Source organism: Neofelis nebulosa, chromosome 7, assembly GCF_028018385.1.
Source record: "Neofelis nebulosa isolate mNeoNeb1 chromosome 7, mNeoNeb1.pri, whole genome shotgun sequence".
Lineage (NCBI taxonomy): Eukaryota > Metazoa > Chordata > Mammalia > Carnivora > Felidae > Neofelis > Neofelis nebulosa.
Genome location: NC_080788.1, coordinates 131777359 through 131793075, shown reverse-complemented (window position 1 = coordinate 131793075; position 15717 = coordinate 131777359). Strand labels below are relative to the sequence as shown.

Genomic DNA, 15717 nt, shown 5'->3' with positions numbered 1-15717 from the left:
TTAGCTAATAAACTTACTGTGAATGTGAGTACTGTTTACTGGCAGGAAACAATAGTTTGTACCTCTGTCCTTGACTGAAGCCGCCTCTGTAATCTAACTACCTTCTGGGTGATTCCACTGCATTCTAGGCAAACCCTTATCCTACTCCGTATTACCAGACTGCACTTGCTTGTGTATGTGCCTGATTCCTAGCTATCCCACAGCCAGACAGCTAACTCCATGCGATTGAGGAGTTTATTCATTATATTATTTACTATATCCAAAACAATACCTGGTTGAGAGCAAGCACGTAATTCTTACCTGTTAAATTGCTTCCTGAATGTGCAAAAAAAGTGTGATCAAGCTAGCTTATTGTCCTCTCACAAAACACAATTCGAGTAGATGCTGGAGGCAGTCATATTTATTATTAATAGAAAGAGTTTCATTCTCACTGCCAAAGTCGTTCCAGGGGTGAAATCGGTGGTCCGCATAAGAGTGAGTGTTCACGCTTCCACTGGGTGACCACTTACTTGTCTGTGATATTCCAGAGGTGACCTAAGCATAACGCACATAGTTTGATAAGTTTTCTTAAAAGTTGCTTCCAACCCTGGGATTATTTTGTTCAAATGTTTCCAGGGCAGCATGTACTAATTAAAGGACTGGATTTAGAAGATGGGGCTGGCATGACCTGTGGTGATAACAGATTAGCGATATATTTCATGATCCCCAAAGCAAAACGATCCCCTATAATTTTCTGCCATGTGATGTCTTATCATTCTGTTTGAGAACTGGCTTGTGCAGCATTTCAAGCCTTCTTTTACTCAGCTTTTGAACGTGCTGTGAGTGCAGTAAGTATGTGGCAAAACCCGTTTAATAAATGCTATTTTTCAATTCTCTTGGTAATAAGTGAGTCAAAGAAGAATAGGATGACTTCATTACCATTGACCATTTCAGCAGCAGAAAGCAGCAAAAGCCTATTGACTGACAGACAGTTACAGAGCGAGGCACTGATAAAATGATTGAAACATCTGCCATTATCCTACCAGCTCCTCGCTCTATCAAATAAATGAAACACTACTTTCTGGGTGCCATGTTTATATTTAGAGAAGCATGCACATGACGTCGCTTGATGTTAGCTTCTTCAAATATTATTAGAAAATAACCAGCTGTGTTTGGAATCTGATGAAGCTATTTATTATTTTAAATTCCTGGAAGGAAGGAGAGATGGCTGCATGTTTTGTCTGTGTGTTACAACCTCACTGAAACACATGATGTGTATATATCAAACACATGATGTGTATATATCTCGCTTATTTCTCTCCATAAGCGAGAGAAATTCTTTCCAATTTCAAATCTTGATGAGCTTTTTTTCTTACTACTGAGTATATCCTATTCGCTTACCACAACCTGAGGTATTTCTAAAACATTACCTCAGCAGAGTTTGTTAATGCATTCTTTTATGTCTGCCCACCTTTTAAACACTCAGTTTCCACTCACTTTCCCCTGGTTAACTTCATCTCACAGATAGGAAAACTTTGTCCCAAAAAGTAGTAAAAAGAATCTCACTGTTTAAGCAATTAACTGATATACACAGTATATTTAGTGCCATGTTTAAGACACTCTGTCTAAGGTATTACAGAAATAATTTTCTGGTAATTAAAATGTCTTTCTTTCATTAGCTTACTCAGCTAGTGCTGCATAGTAAACCTTATTTACAGAGAGGCACCTAATTACATTCATTTCTGCTCATTTCTTTACTGCTGTTAATGCATTATATAGGGTCCGGCAGACTGTTCTAGCTCAGCTTTCTGCCGAAGTTCTTAAATTTTTCTTATCTCTTACTAAGTTTTATTGGTGAGCAAGTACATAAATGTGGAATACACATTTCAGTACCCTGAAGGTATTTTCCAGATGTGTCTAATTACACTCTTTCTTCATATATTAAATAAATAAATTATATTGCTGCAAATGCTCACTTTATTTAGGCATCTAATAGAACATCTTAGTAAAGCTTGGATATTATCTCTAATGAAAAACTGGATAAGAAATAGTGGGAGTTAATCTTTTTTCTGTATTTATTTTCATCAGGTCTTATTGGGTGTTATTTTTTTTAACCTTCAAAACAGCTTTAAGGAAGAAGATATTGTACACAATGGAATATGTAAAGAAAATCAAAGAGCAGAAACGACTTGGCCAATTGTGCATCTAGTAAGTTTCCAAGGTGAGATTTTGGCTTAGCGTGGTCTACCTTGAAAGGTGTGCCCTTTGAATTACTGTATACTACCCTTTTTCTGCAGGAATTATCATTTTGGACGGGCAGTTCAAATTAAATAAAATCTGGAGAAATCACCTCTACAATCATGACCACCAAGAAGTAATGCCATTTAGAGAAATCTCTAATTGCAGGGAAAAAGAGAAGCAAAGAAGGTTTAAAAGTCGATTAAAATTAAAACTAAAGCAATTAATTTCCTTTCAGACTGAGAAATCAATTCTAGAGCTTGAAACAAATGGATTGGGTTTAAAATCACTGGAAAATAGTTACTGATTCTTATTATTATCTATATTAATTGTTGGGACGAATGGAGGTGTGTTATTGATTATTATTCCAATGAAAACTGCCATTTGAATATACCACAAGGGTTCTCAGCACCCCGTTTAAAAGATGATCTTTCGATATATCTCTGCCTTTTGGAAAAGCAACAAGTAAATCGTGAATGTTGTTCATTTATAAGTTGTAGCACATGTTTCCAGAATGTTAAACATTGACGCAAACATAAGATTTCGATGGAAAATAAGATTCACGAAAAAACTTATTGAAAAAAATAGCATTGAGTTTCTGGTTCTTCAGTGTGCATGGGTAGAAACTATCAAGGCTCTGAGTTAAAGAGCCCAGAGGGATGTGCCATAAGGTGTAACAATTATGACTAGCTGAACTATAGACTCATTAAGTAATATCAAAATGATGTTTATATCTTATAATGGAGGGACATTATTTCCCAAACTGCCTTTCATAAAATGTGGTCCCTACAGTACCTAAAATACCTCCATCAAAATGGCATGACTCTTCCCTGGAGTCTTATTTTAAGATATTTATATTCCAACAATGGAGATTACATATTAGATAGCATCCTTTCTTGGCAGGATATCCCTGGCCAACGTAGGTAGAAAATAAAGTATTTTGTAACGAGAGACAGAAGATGCCAATAGCAAGTTTTGTCAACTTCTCCATTGCATCTGGACCCAGTCTCAAATTTAGCTGTAACTCACATCCATTGGTTCAGGTTTACAGTCTTTTCAATATTTTGAAATATAAATTTACATTCAAAGACTTACCATGAATTGACCAGGAGTCCTTAATTCAAAGTATAATTGAGGAATTTATATTCCTTCCCAATCAATATTAAATCATCTCACAGGTTTCCCTCCATGATGCCTTGTCTCTCAGTGGATACCACTTACATTTTATCTCTTGTTGTTAATGTCACCTCTGTTCTTCTTTTCTTGGTTCTCTTCAACAGACTTTCGTTGATCATCTACTATAAGCCAGACTATATCTAAGCTCTGGGATTACAAAGATGGATTTGTCTTTTGTGTCAAAGAAGTTGTGTTAAATTGTCAAAGAAGTTCAGTTGTCACAGAAGTTGCGTTAAGAAGTTTCCAGGTCTAGGTCACCTGGGTGGCTCAGTTGGTTAAGCGTCCAACTTGAGCTCAGGTCATGATCTCACAGTTCATGAGCTCGAGCCCCACATCAGGCTCTGTGCTGACAGCTCAGTGCCTGGAGCCTGCTTCAGATTCTGTGTCTCCCTCTCTCTCTGCCCTTCCCATGCTCACACGCTATCTCTCTCTCAAAAATAAATAAACATTAAAAAAAGAAAGAAAAGTTTACAGGTCTCACAGGAGGGCAAAAAGGTGGCACAAAATCATATTGACTTCCTATGACTTTACCTTAAGACTGAGATGCAGTCAAACATTTTTTTTTTAATGTTAGAGGGTGTGGAATGTAGAGGGGAAAAACTTGCACTTGCACTAAAAATTTACAATTAAGATAGCAAAAGTTTTCACACTTTTAAAATAGTTTCTGTCTCCATGGAGGTAAATTTATCTGGAGAAAATGAGGTTCAGGACAGGCCACCAAAGATTGTGCCACTTTGGTGTGTGGATTGTTTCCAACTGGAGGCAATCAAGGTTCACCAGATTCAAGAAGGTCTTCTTACCTCCCCTTAACTGCTTAAAAGAATTTAGAAAGGGAAGAGAGCCATCACCAGAGGTAACTTCTTACAAAGCTTATAAACAAGGCAGGGCAGACACCCGTTTACAAAACATTGGCTCTTTCTATCTTCCCTTGAATTGTGTTCCTCCCCTTTGAAGTCTCAGACTCCCACCCACTTCTCCTAAGCTCAGAATGGCATGTAAGTTTCAATTGCCTTGATTTCAGGGAGTCTCATATCCTTGGGGTTCCTGTAGGAATGAAACTAAATGTTTTTTCCTCCTGTTAATCTGTCTGATGCCAATTTAATTATTAGACCAGCCAAAGAACCTAAAAGAGAAAGAGGTAAAAGCTTTCTCCCTTACAAAAGCAACAGGTATCTTTGTTTTCACACACACACACACACACACACACACACACACACACACACAGAAATATCATGTGAGTGCAAACCATTTAGTTACCATTGCATTCCTGGAATACCTAAGCCATCCTTCACCTTATGCAGATATCTCAGGTTCACAAGTGGATTGTTCTGTTTGGTAAATCAAACTGGATGTGTCTTCCAGCAAAAGAAAATAAATGCAATTTTTTTTCATGTCTCCTTGGGGAGAAATATTACGTTTTTCTGTTTGATTTAGAACACCTTTCTTATCTTTGTAAATTTTGGATTTTTCTCATAGATTTGTATGTGGCCTTTTTTTGAGCAGTCATTTGTAAATGAGAAGCTGCACAGGAAGAATCTTGGGGAAGTGATGAATATGAATGAATAATATTGTAATTAGTAAATAGATAATATATACTAATATACTTACTATTATAAATACATATTCTTTATTTCAGCCATGCAAAGGACCAAGAGTGGATGAACTCTGAAGTTGGATTATTGTGTTCTGATGTTATCATGTCCTTCAGTTCAGAGGGTAATATCCCAAGTACAAGCGGGAGTTGGGTTTCTCCTGAAGGAAATGGCATTTCTCATAGTCAGTAAACCATGTTCAAACAGGGGACAGGGGATCAGGAAAGAAAAATTGAGGAGTAGAATAAAGTACAAGGCAAGGGAACACACTCTTGCTATTGTGCCCATTCGATGTTCAGTAAAGCCCAAATGTTCGTTCACATGATGGCGATGATGCCTACGTTGTGGATAAGAAGATTCAGAATTTCAATCATGAAAAAGAGCAAACTTCTAGACCTATCAAGGAATGACTGACTTCCGGGGCGCCTGAGTGGCTCAGTCAGTTAAGCAGCTGACTTCAGCTCAGGTCATGATCTCAAGGTTCCTGAGTTCGAGCCCTGTGTTAGGCTCTGTGCCGACAGCCTGGAGCCTGGAGCCTGCTTCAAATTCTGTCTCCCTCTCTCTCTGCCCCTACTGCTCATGCTCTCTCTCTCTCTCTCTCTCTCTCTTTCTCAAAAATAAACACATAAATAACTAAAAAATTCAAGAAAAGAAACGGCTGACTTCTGACTGACAAATGACATGGTGGTGCCACCATTGAACAATTAAGAGCTTCGTTGATTGCAGTGCTAACAGCCAGACCGCCATTTTAGGCAATTATGAATACATAGAGTTTTGATGTCTGTAAAATACCTCCATTTCTAGAGTTGTCCCCCATGGGCTATGTTGGTGTCACCAATGCATGCTTCTGCTACAAAATAAACTAGGGACACAGAGATTTTGTTGCTGGACCAAGGGCCACTAGGGGGCAGCAGGAATTTATCTAACCCAAAGTAAAGCCAAGGGATTCTCTAAGGTTCCCAAAGTCATACTAGGAGTCACATTATAGAGGTGTAGTAATTACCTCTCACACACATTCCTTTTACCAACATGGATGCCATTTTGAACTTGTCTTTTAGAAGACCACAAGCAACCAAAATAGGACTTATTGAAAAAAGACATAATGAGATTGAGAAAATGTTCCTTTTAAAAAAGGAAAAATAAATGATGATAAGAGATACCTGCGTATAGCTCAATGCTTGAAGACATCCCAAATTGTGCGGAAGAAGTTGCATGTTAATACTTTTGTCTTGTCCTGGGTTATAAAAGCAGCCAGTGCTCTATCAATCCAATATTTCTTTCTTTCTTTTCTAAGTTTATTTATTTATTTTGTGAGAGACACAGAGAGTGCCAGCAGGAGAGGGACAGAGAGGGAAAGAGAGAATCCTTTCCACTCACAGCTCAGAGCCTGATGTGGGGCTCCAGCTCACAAACAGTGAGATCATGACCTGAGCTGAAATCAAGAGGCAGATGCTTTACTGACTGAGCCACCCAGGCGCCCCAGTCCAATATTTCTATATGAACTGCGTTCTAGGAGGTTTCCATAATTTTCCAATGATTTGTTTAAGACCTCAAAGTCTTAAATACCGAATTTATACAGACATATAAATTAATTAATTATTAATTAATTAAAGAAAATGTTAGCCAGTAACTCCATATCCTTTCAGGCATCAAACCCTGTTTTTCTCCCTAAACAAACCCCCAATTCCCTTCTGTCTCTCATTGCTACTCCTTAAATTTAAGACTGCCATCTGTTCCCTTCATTATTGCTAAATCCTCTTAATTTGTCTCCTTACTACTGGGGCCTACCTCTTCTAACTCAAGCTCTCTTTGCTGCTAGGATTATTAGTCATTGAATCTGATCATGGCACTGTTTACAGTCAGCAAGGTTCTTCCTCTTCTTCCCATCTCAAAATTTCACAGTCTTTGGCTCAACTTTTATCTGTCTGTACTGATGCCCTAAGAGAGATCATATTGTCCAATGGCTTTAAAGGCCACATAAACGCTTTTGACTCTCTTCAGTCCCTGAGTTGTCATATCTAATTGGTCAGTTTTCAAATCCATTTGAATGTTGAGTAAACATCTCAAAGTTAACAGGTCCAAAACAGATCTCTTGATTTCTCAAGCTCCTACCAAGCAGTTTTTGTGGTCTTCTCCATATCCCTAAGAGACATCATCTCAACTTAGGTTTTCATGCTAAACTATGCCCCTCTCTGCTCAATGATCCGTATCATGTTCTTTACCAAGTTCTGTCAGTCTGCCTCCAAGATACTTCCAGAATCTATCCATCCTCTTAATGCTCATCACCACCTATCCATTTTTTGTAATATTCTCATATACAATGCTATGATTGCCTCCTAGCCCCCTCTTTGTTTCATTCTGACTCCATAACTCAATTCACACAGAAGGCAAGTGATTTTTTAAAAATCAAATGTATCATTCTTCTGGCCAATACTCTCCCATGGTTTCCTACTGGAAAAATGATAAAATTCAGGTTTCTGGCTAAGGTCTCTAAGGCCCTTTGTGATGCGAACTTCTTTCTGACCTTATTTCTTATCACTCTCCTACTGATTCCCTCGACTCTGCCCATGCCTATCTTCTTTCCAGTCCTTATGTAATCTGTTTTCCTACTTTGGGGTCATGGATTTGCTCTTCTGATGACTTGAAAACTTTTCCCCACATCTTTCCATGACTCGCACTTTCCTGTTCACACTCTCTAAACTAGAACCTCCCGGGATACTTATGTTATATTAGGGATCCTAATAAGAACATGATCCCTGGTATTCACACACTTTCGTAGTCACCTCCCCAGGAATTGGGCTATCCTTAGGGCTCAATTTAATCAATAGAACAAATAGTAGTAACACTCTACTGTCTCTGGGTACAAGTCTTAAGTAATCTCAAGAGCTTCTACTTTTGTGTTTATTTAAGCCCTGAGCCACCATGCCGGAAGTTTGGCTACACTGCTAGGAGAACAACCCCATGAGGAGATCAGGTGCATAGACTTTGTGGAGACACCAATAGAGAGGGAGCAAAGCCCCACCATCCAGTGGAGCCCAGCCCACAGTTAATCAGCCTCCTGAATGCAGTCATATGGTATCTCCTGCAGGGAGAGCAGAACCACACAGCCCAATGCATATTAGTGAAACATGAGCAAATAAAGTGGTTCTTATTTGTTTCAGTCCTCTAAATTTTTGGGTTGCTTGTTAGCAATAGATAATTGATAAACTCCTCTTTAGTTACTGTGGCTGCCCCCGATTTATTTTTTCAATGCCTTGCACTGGTATTTGACATAATAGTGTGTGTGTGTGTGTGCGTGTGTGTGTGTGTGTGTTTATTTGTTTGTTTCTATTTCCTCCAATATACCATGAGCTCCAAGAAAGCAGATTATGTTTTGTTCACCTTTGTATCCCCAGCATGTTACTAAATGAAGGAATTAATCAGTCTCTTTTGTGAAGTTGAGTTGCCTTATCGTGCTGCCTGAGGAAGTATTTCTGTCTTCCTTCCTACAATCCATGCTCTATTAAAGGTGAGCATTAACCAAGGTTGTATAGATACTGTGTTCCTTCTTAGAGATAAAACTAATGAATCAATTGTTGAATTCATAAGTTCATAAAAGTTAGAAATGTGAGGAACATGAGAAAAAACACACAGTTTGGTGTGTTTTTGTTCGTATGGCTATAGAACTCTTCATTATATGAAAAATTCCATGTAATGACCAAACGTAAGTCAGTAAAAGTAGATCAACTATGCAGACTGAACATTTTCTTTATCTTTCCTCCAGGCATCTTCAGGAGTGTCTCTTCAAAAACCTAAAGTGCCAAATAAAATCATAGTAGGAAAGCCACTAATCTCTTTTCCAACACAACTTTGGTAAGTTTGGTAACTTTGAGGAGAAAGGAACAAGGAAGTGTGATATGACTGCGGAACAAAACAGAGCTGGTGGAGGCTAGAATCCACTCGATTTAATTTAATCCACTTTGGTAATGGTAATTCTCAAGAGCATCCCTTCTGGCAGGATTTGCTTTATGAGTGGAAGGCAGATTCAAAACATCAGTTTAAAGCACAGCTAATTAAACTAATGAGACAGCATCTAATTGAGATTAGTAGGATTTAACCAACTGATAGACAAACTAGCTTAACCTGCATGTGACATATGATCTGTCCTACTATCGGATAGATGGCTAAATATGTATCCATTTCTCTTTGTGAAAGAGTCATTTAGCATGGGCCAAGAACATAAAAAGGAAAACTGAAAAATAGCACCATTCTTCAGTTGGTGCATCCAGAAATAGCCATAGACATTGTCAAAAGATACATGTGCATAATGACCAATTATAGACCAAAAAAAAAAAAATCGTAGAAGAGAAGAAACATCAGCGTAAGGTATTTTCACTATGCTTTACATTTTACTATGGCTTTTAAATTTTTTATAGTTTCTAGAAAATCAAGATTTCATTAAAAGATCCTCTAACCACAATATCATAGTTAACCTGAATAGAATGTATAATGTTGTTAAAAAAAAAAAACCTTTTTTTGAAATTATGTATATTTATAATAACTTAAATTTCCTTCCCCTGAATTTCCGAATTCTGGTATTTTAGAGAGCAATGATGGTTACTTTTTCTTGATTATTTGACTTGTGCTAGAAATTAAACATACAGAGAAGCTTGGTGAACCTACCATTTTGTTTGCTCAAATGACACTGTGGTTTTGCCAAGTTAAATACCGTGCCCATCTTCACATAGTTAAATGAGTGGCAAAGCTGGCTTTGATCTCATGCCTGGCTTTAAATCCCGGTCTATTTTTACAAAACAAATCTATAAGCCCGAACTTGACGGACTATGAAAAGATGTTATTTCGTTGTTTCACTTTTCATAAGAGAAAACGAGGTCTAAAGAGACTAAATTATTTATCTCATCTAAATAAGAATATCTAAGCCAGACTCGGGAGGAGAATTCAGCTAATTGCTATCTTTTTTTTCTTTTTTAATGTTTATTTCTTTTTGAGAGACGGAGAGAGAGAGGGAGAGAGAGCACGAGCAGGGAGGGGCAGAGAGAGAGGGAGACACAGAATCCGAAGCAGGCTTTGAGCTGTCAGCACAGAGCCTGACTTGGGCTCGAACTCACAAATCACAAGATCATGACCTGAGCCGAAGCTGGACGCTTAACCAGCTGAGCCACCCAGGGGCCCCATCAGCTAATTTCTTTCAAATATTGGAAGTTTTTATCCATTTATGTAATATATATATATGTGTGTATATATATATGTGTGTGTGTATATATATATATGTATACATACATATATATGTATATCTATGTGTGTGTATATATATATGTATACATACACATATATGTATATCTATGTGTGTGTATATATATATACATATATACATACATATATACACACACAGATATACATATATATGTATATATACATGTATACGTATATACACATATCTATGTGTGTATATATGTATATATGTATAAATGTATAAATATATGTGTGTGTGTGTGTATATATATTTAAATAGGGATTTACATATGCATAAATCTTGATATACTCACTGAAGAAAGTTAGTTCTTCTGATTGGATTCTCCCCTCTTGTCATCATTTAGTTAATTCCTTCTTTCTTTAGAATCTAAAGTTTAGACCTCATCTCAACCAGCAGTTCATCTGGACAATTGCCCCAGTGCTGTTTGGCAAAGATGATGTCCCCATTATATTCATTCTGAGTTATCTCTTTTTTGACACATAATATCACTTCCGTTTTCATTTATTTGTGTGATTGTTTGACTAGCGTCTTTTGCCGATAGAATGTACAGTCTTGAAAGGAAGGGATTGTGTTTGTTTACAAATATATGAGTATCCCCAAAGACCAGTCAAATGCTTATTACTTAGTAGCAGCTTGGTTAATTCTAAACAGTTAAATAAATTATTCATGAAAATGCAAAAGAAGTAGGTTTTTTTTTCCTAGTAAAACTACGCCAATAAATATATTACATTGCTAATTGTTTTAGAAAATCTTGAAAAAGTGCACCCCTCTATCTCCAGTCCTCTGCTAAGGAAATTACTCAAGGCACTGCAGGACTGTTTGCCCATTAAGGGCAGACCGAGTGAGTTAGGCAGTACCTGCAAAGACAGGTGTGTTAGACAAGAGATCCAGAGACGATGTTGGCATTCAGAAACTAAGGTTCCCATAGAGACCAGGGACTTTAGTGAGTAAAATTTGGGATCTAAAGATCAATGTAGAGAGTTTAGGCCATGAGTCTGTTTTCAGACTCAGGTTAGATATCTTAGATATCTGCTACCTGGGCATCAAGACAGACTTTCGCTAGCCCACCTGAGCCCACATAGGGTCAGTGCTACTTGTCCAGTTTTGTCTCCTAAATATGAGGAGGTATTTTTGATTGCCACAATAACAGAGAGGTGTTCCTGGCAATGGATTTGGGCTAAGGATGCTGAATGTCCTGCAAAAGCACAAGGCGATTCTGTACAATAAAGGATTTGCTTGCCCTATATGCCAAGAGCACCCCCTTGGACAAATGTTGTAAGTCAGCAAGCTCCTTGACCACAGGGTTTAACCTCTCGTTCCTCTGGGTATTTCGGCAAGCACAGTGCTTGACCTACAGCGAATGCATATTGGAAATGGACTTCAGTTACTTGCCAATGAGCTGGATAGGAATACAACCGTGTATAAATGTATGACTTTATATGGATTCGATGGTGGAAAGAATAGACACTCTCGTGTCTGAACAGACATGGGAAAGGGCCGTCCATTCTCAGTTGTCAAAAAAAAAAGTGATCAGAATTGGTAAGTCACAGAGAGCAGAGTGGTCACCTCAGTCAGAAATCAATAATAAAACGTGATATGGAGTTAGCATCTGATATTGGTGTCTTCTGAACTACGTAGGCTGGAAGCGGGTTCAGTGGGTTACTCCAAGCTTCCATGCCATTTCCACAGAAGGCAGCAAAGTCACAGAAAATGGAGAAAATGGAAGGTGTGTTTACAGGTACGTTTGTGCAAAGGCGTGGGGGGTTAGACACGGTGGGAAGAAAGGAAAGATTCTGGGGCGCCTGGGTGGCGCAGTCGGTTGAGCGTCCGACTTCAGCCAGGTCACGATCTCGCGGTCCGTGAGTTCGAGCCCCGCATCAGGCTCTGGGCTGACGGCTCGGAGCCTGGAGCCTGTTTCCGATTCTGTGTCTCCCTCTCTCTCTGCCCCTCCCCCGTTCATGCTCTGTCTCTCTCTGTCCCAAAAATAAATTAAAAACGTTGAAAAAAAAAAAAAAAAGAAAGAAAGGAAAGATTCATTATAGGGGGAAAACACCTGCCGATGGTTTTAAAAAACCCACAAAACCACTGCCCTCTGTGATGGAGACATTCTTTGTGTCAGCCTCGGGGTAACCGGTCTGAAGCAGCAAGGGTAATCGTATCGATTTTGAAGGAATGTCTGGTTAATTTTTCACAAGGCGTAGACCTCTAAAAATCAATAACTTTCTGCTGTATCTTTATTCTTCAGAATCAACTGTGTCTGTCAGAGAAACTTGATACTTAAGCTCAATCGGATTCATAAAACATTCACAGACACATAGTACAAAAGAAATGTAAGCTTTCCCTAGGAGTGGTAAGTGTTTAACCTCAACATAGGACAAAGGCTCCTTCCCTTTTGATATGTTCTTGTCCTTGACAGGCATTAGTAGGGACCGTGATTTCTATGATGCAGATATTTCCCTTCCCAAAAGAAAAGAAGCTTCAATCTGGAAAGCAGAGTCTAGGCACGCATCTTAAAAAAAAAAGTCTGGGATTATGGAGTAGATGTTAGAAATGTATTCATCTTATTTATTTCTTTTATTCTCCTAGATGAGTGTGCAGTATTAAATATTATTAGGAAAAATAAAATGCTTTGGGAACAGCATAAAAATGTTGCCCAGTAACACATCTTAAAGAAATCACTGAGTGATCCCTGATTTCTCATTTGCATTTACACATGGAAAAGGTAAAGCCCAGAGAGGTTAAGTGTTCTCCCTAAGGTCACACAGTAAGTGCCTCGTTCATTAAATTGGAAATGCCACCTTGAAAAGAAATCAATGAACTCTCCCAAGGAATGTGCAAGGTTGAAACCAGGATAATATCTGGATTGGAATAAACAGACAAAGCAAGAACTCAGACAATAAAAACAGGAAAGGGAAGATAAAATTGAAAATTCAAAAAACTGTGTTTGCAATACAAGAAAAGCTTCCCATACTTGACTTAATATCACTGATGAATCATTACCTATAAATCAGTTATGAGATTTGAGATGTCACAACACCAGTCATTGTTTACATTATTTGTACCTTACGGATTTTGAAGTCTCTGGCATACAAAACTCCAACACAACGTTATAAATATCTTTTTTTTTAATGTTTATTTATTTTTGAGACAGAGAGAGACAGAGCATGAGTGGAGGAGGCGCAGAGAGAGAGGGAGACACAGAATCCGAAGCAGGATCCAGGCTCTGAGCTGTCAGCACATAGTCCGACGAGGGGCTCGAACCCACAGACCATGAGATAATGATCTGAGCTGAAGTCGGTCGCTCAACCGACTGAGCCACCCACGCGCCCCTCCAACACAACTTTAAACATCTACGATAAAACACGCATAGCCTATTTATTGGCAAGGCGGTATTCCAAAAGATATAGAAAGACAATTCGATGATTAAATAACCCACACATTTCTCTGTACCTGAACACTTAGATTCCTGCAGCCCCTCGTAAGCCTTTTGCTTTTAACCTCAGCCCCAGGATTGTATGAGTGTGAATGTGAGTGCATGTGTGTGAGCGAGCACATGGGAGCGTGTGCACGCCTCTACTTGTGTGTGTTTAGAAGTATATCAAAGAATTTATAGCTTGGGGGTAGCTGGGTGGCTCAGTCAGTTAAGTGTCAGACTTCGATTTCGGCTCAGGTCACGATCTCATGGTTTGTGAGTTTGAGCCCCACATCGGGCTCTCTCCTGTCAGTGCAGAGTCTGCATCGGATCCTCTGCCTCCTTTCTCTCTCTTCCCTTCCCCCAATCGCTCGCTCTCTCTTTCTCTCCCTCTCAAAAATAAATAAGCATTAAAAATATTAAAAATTAAAAAATGTAGTATCTCAAAGAAGAACAGAAATACTTACGGTCATCTTAAATGATGCTTAAAAAAATAAAGTTTGTTTGGATCTCTTAGTTCCCTCTGTTTTATTGCTTTTCTTAAAAAAATTAATATTTATTTATTTTTGAAGAGAGAGAGAGAAAAAGATGATGAGTAGGGGAGGGCAGAGAGAGAGAGGGAGACACAGAATCCAAAGCAGGCTCCAGGCTCCGAGCTGTCAGCAGAGAGCCGGACATGGGGCTCAAACCGACGAACTATGAGATCATGACCTGAACGGAAGTTGGATGCTTAGCCAACTAAGCCACCCAGGGGGCCCCTGTTTTATGACTCTCTTAAGGATTCAAAAAATAACAAAAGTTACTGAAACCAGTGATGTAGTATGCTGGTTTCCAACTGGAAACTCTCTGCCTCATTAAACTAAGATAGCTTTTCCTTTTCTGTCTGAAACATGACCAAGAACGAACTGTGGATTGCTTCTCCCCCATGACGACTGGTCAGCACCCCTTAACCTGGCTTTGAGGGATACTTTAAGAATGGCATTACAGTTTCCATCCCAGTGGCCCAGGCAGCTACAAGGTTAACACTGAAAGCCAGCCCTGCCTAGCTTCTGATGCTTATCAGAGTCAGCTATAAAATCTATCTCCATCTAATTCTAAAAGAGATGACTTTAATCTAGAACCAGACTGAGATTTCATTCTTGGTCCAATCCAATCACAAATCAGATGTGCCTTCATGAATATTTGAATGGGAGCTTAAGATCCCCACCACTCAGAATTCTAATATATTTAAAGTACATTGGTTATTTTGTCTTCACAGGGACGCCAGAAGAGAATACCCGAAGTGTGTGGGAGTATTGACTTCTATTTCTTGTGTTTAGGACTCGGCACCACGGTTATCCAGGTAACCTTTGATGAAAAAGAAAAACTGTCTCTTTTAACTCTCTTTTCCTTTTGTGGCTCCTTTTATATATCCCATGTTTCGAAATCCCAAGTGAGTGTGCGGTGGGAAGGCTAGTAACTTTTCTTATGGTCTGGTTTACAATTCACTAGACGGTGGGGTGTCTGGGTGGCTCAGTGGGTTGAGCATCTGACTTCAGCTCAGGTCATGATCTCACGGTCTGTGAGTTCGAGCCCAGCGTCGGGCTCTGTGCTGACAGCTCAGAGCCTGGAACCTGCTTCAGATTCTGTGTCTCCCTCTCTCTCTCTGTCCCTCCCCTACTCACGCTCTGCCTCTGTCTCTCTGTCTCACAAAAATAAATAAACATTGCAATAAAAAAGAATAAAAAATAAATAAAATTCATTAGAGGGACGCCTGGGTGGCTCAGCCAGTTGAGGGACCGACTCTTGGTTTAGGCTCAGGTCATGATCTTGCAGGTTTTGTGGGTTGGAACCCTGCGTCAGGCTCCACGCTGGCAGCGTGGAACCTGATTGGGATTCTCGTTCTCTCCCTACCTCTGCCCTCCTCCACTTGTGCTGTCTCTGTCTCTCTCAAAATAAATGAATAAACTTAAAAGTAAAAAACATCAAATAATACATCATGCTATGTTCACCACAAGTGTAGGCTACTATCTGTCACCACATTGTGCTACTATGATATATTGGACTACATTCCCGATGATGGAACC

General features: G+C 39.0%; 1 long non-coding RNA gene across 1 annotated transcript in view; it reads right to left on the bottom strand.

The window, feature by feature from the left end:
- Window positions 1-440: 440 nt before the first annotated feature.
- LOC131518265 (uncharacterized) overlaps window positions 441-15717 on the bottom strand; it is a 43193-nt gene continuing 27916 nt past the window's right edge. The window contains exons 2-3 of the long non-coding RNA XR_009264979.1: window positions 5002-5145; window positions 441-534 (exon numbers count right to left, since the gene is read on the bottom strand). This is a non-coding gene — a long non-coding RNA (uncharacterized LOC131518265). The remainder of the gene's footprint in view (window positions 535-5001; window positions 5146-15717) is intronic.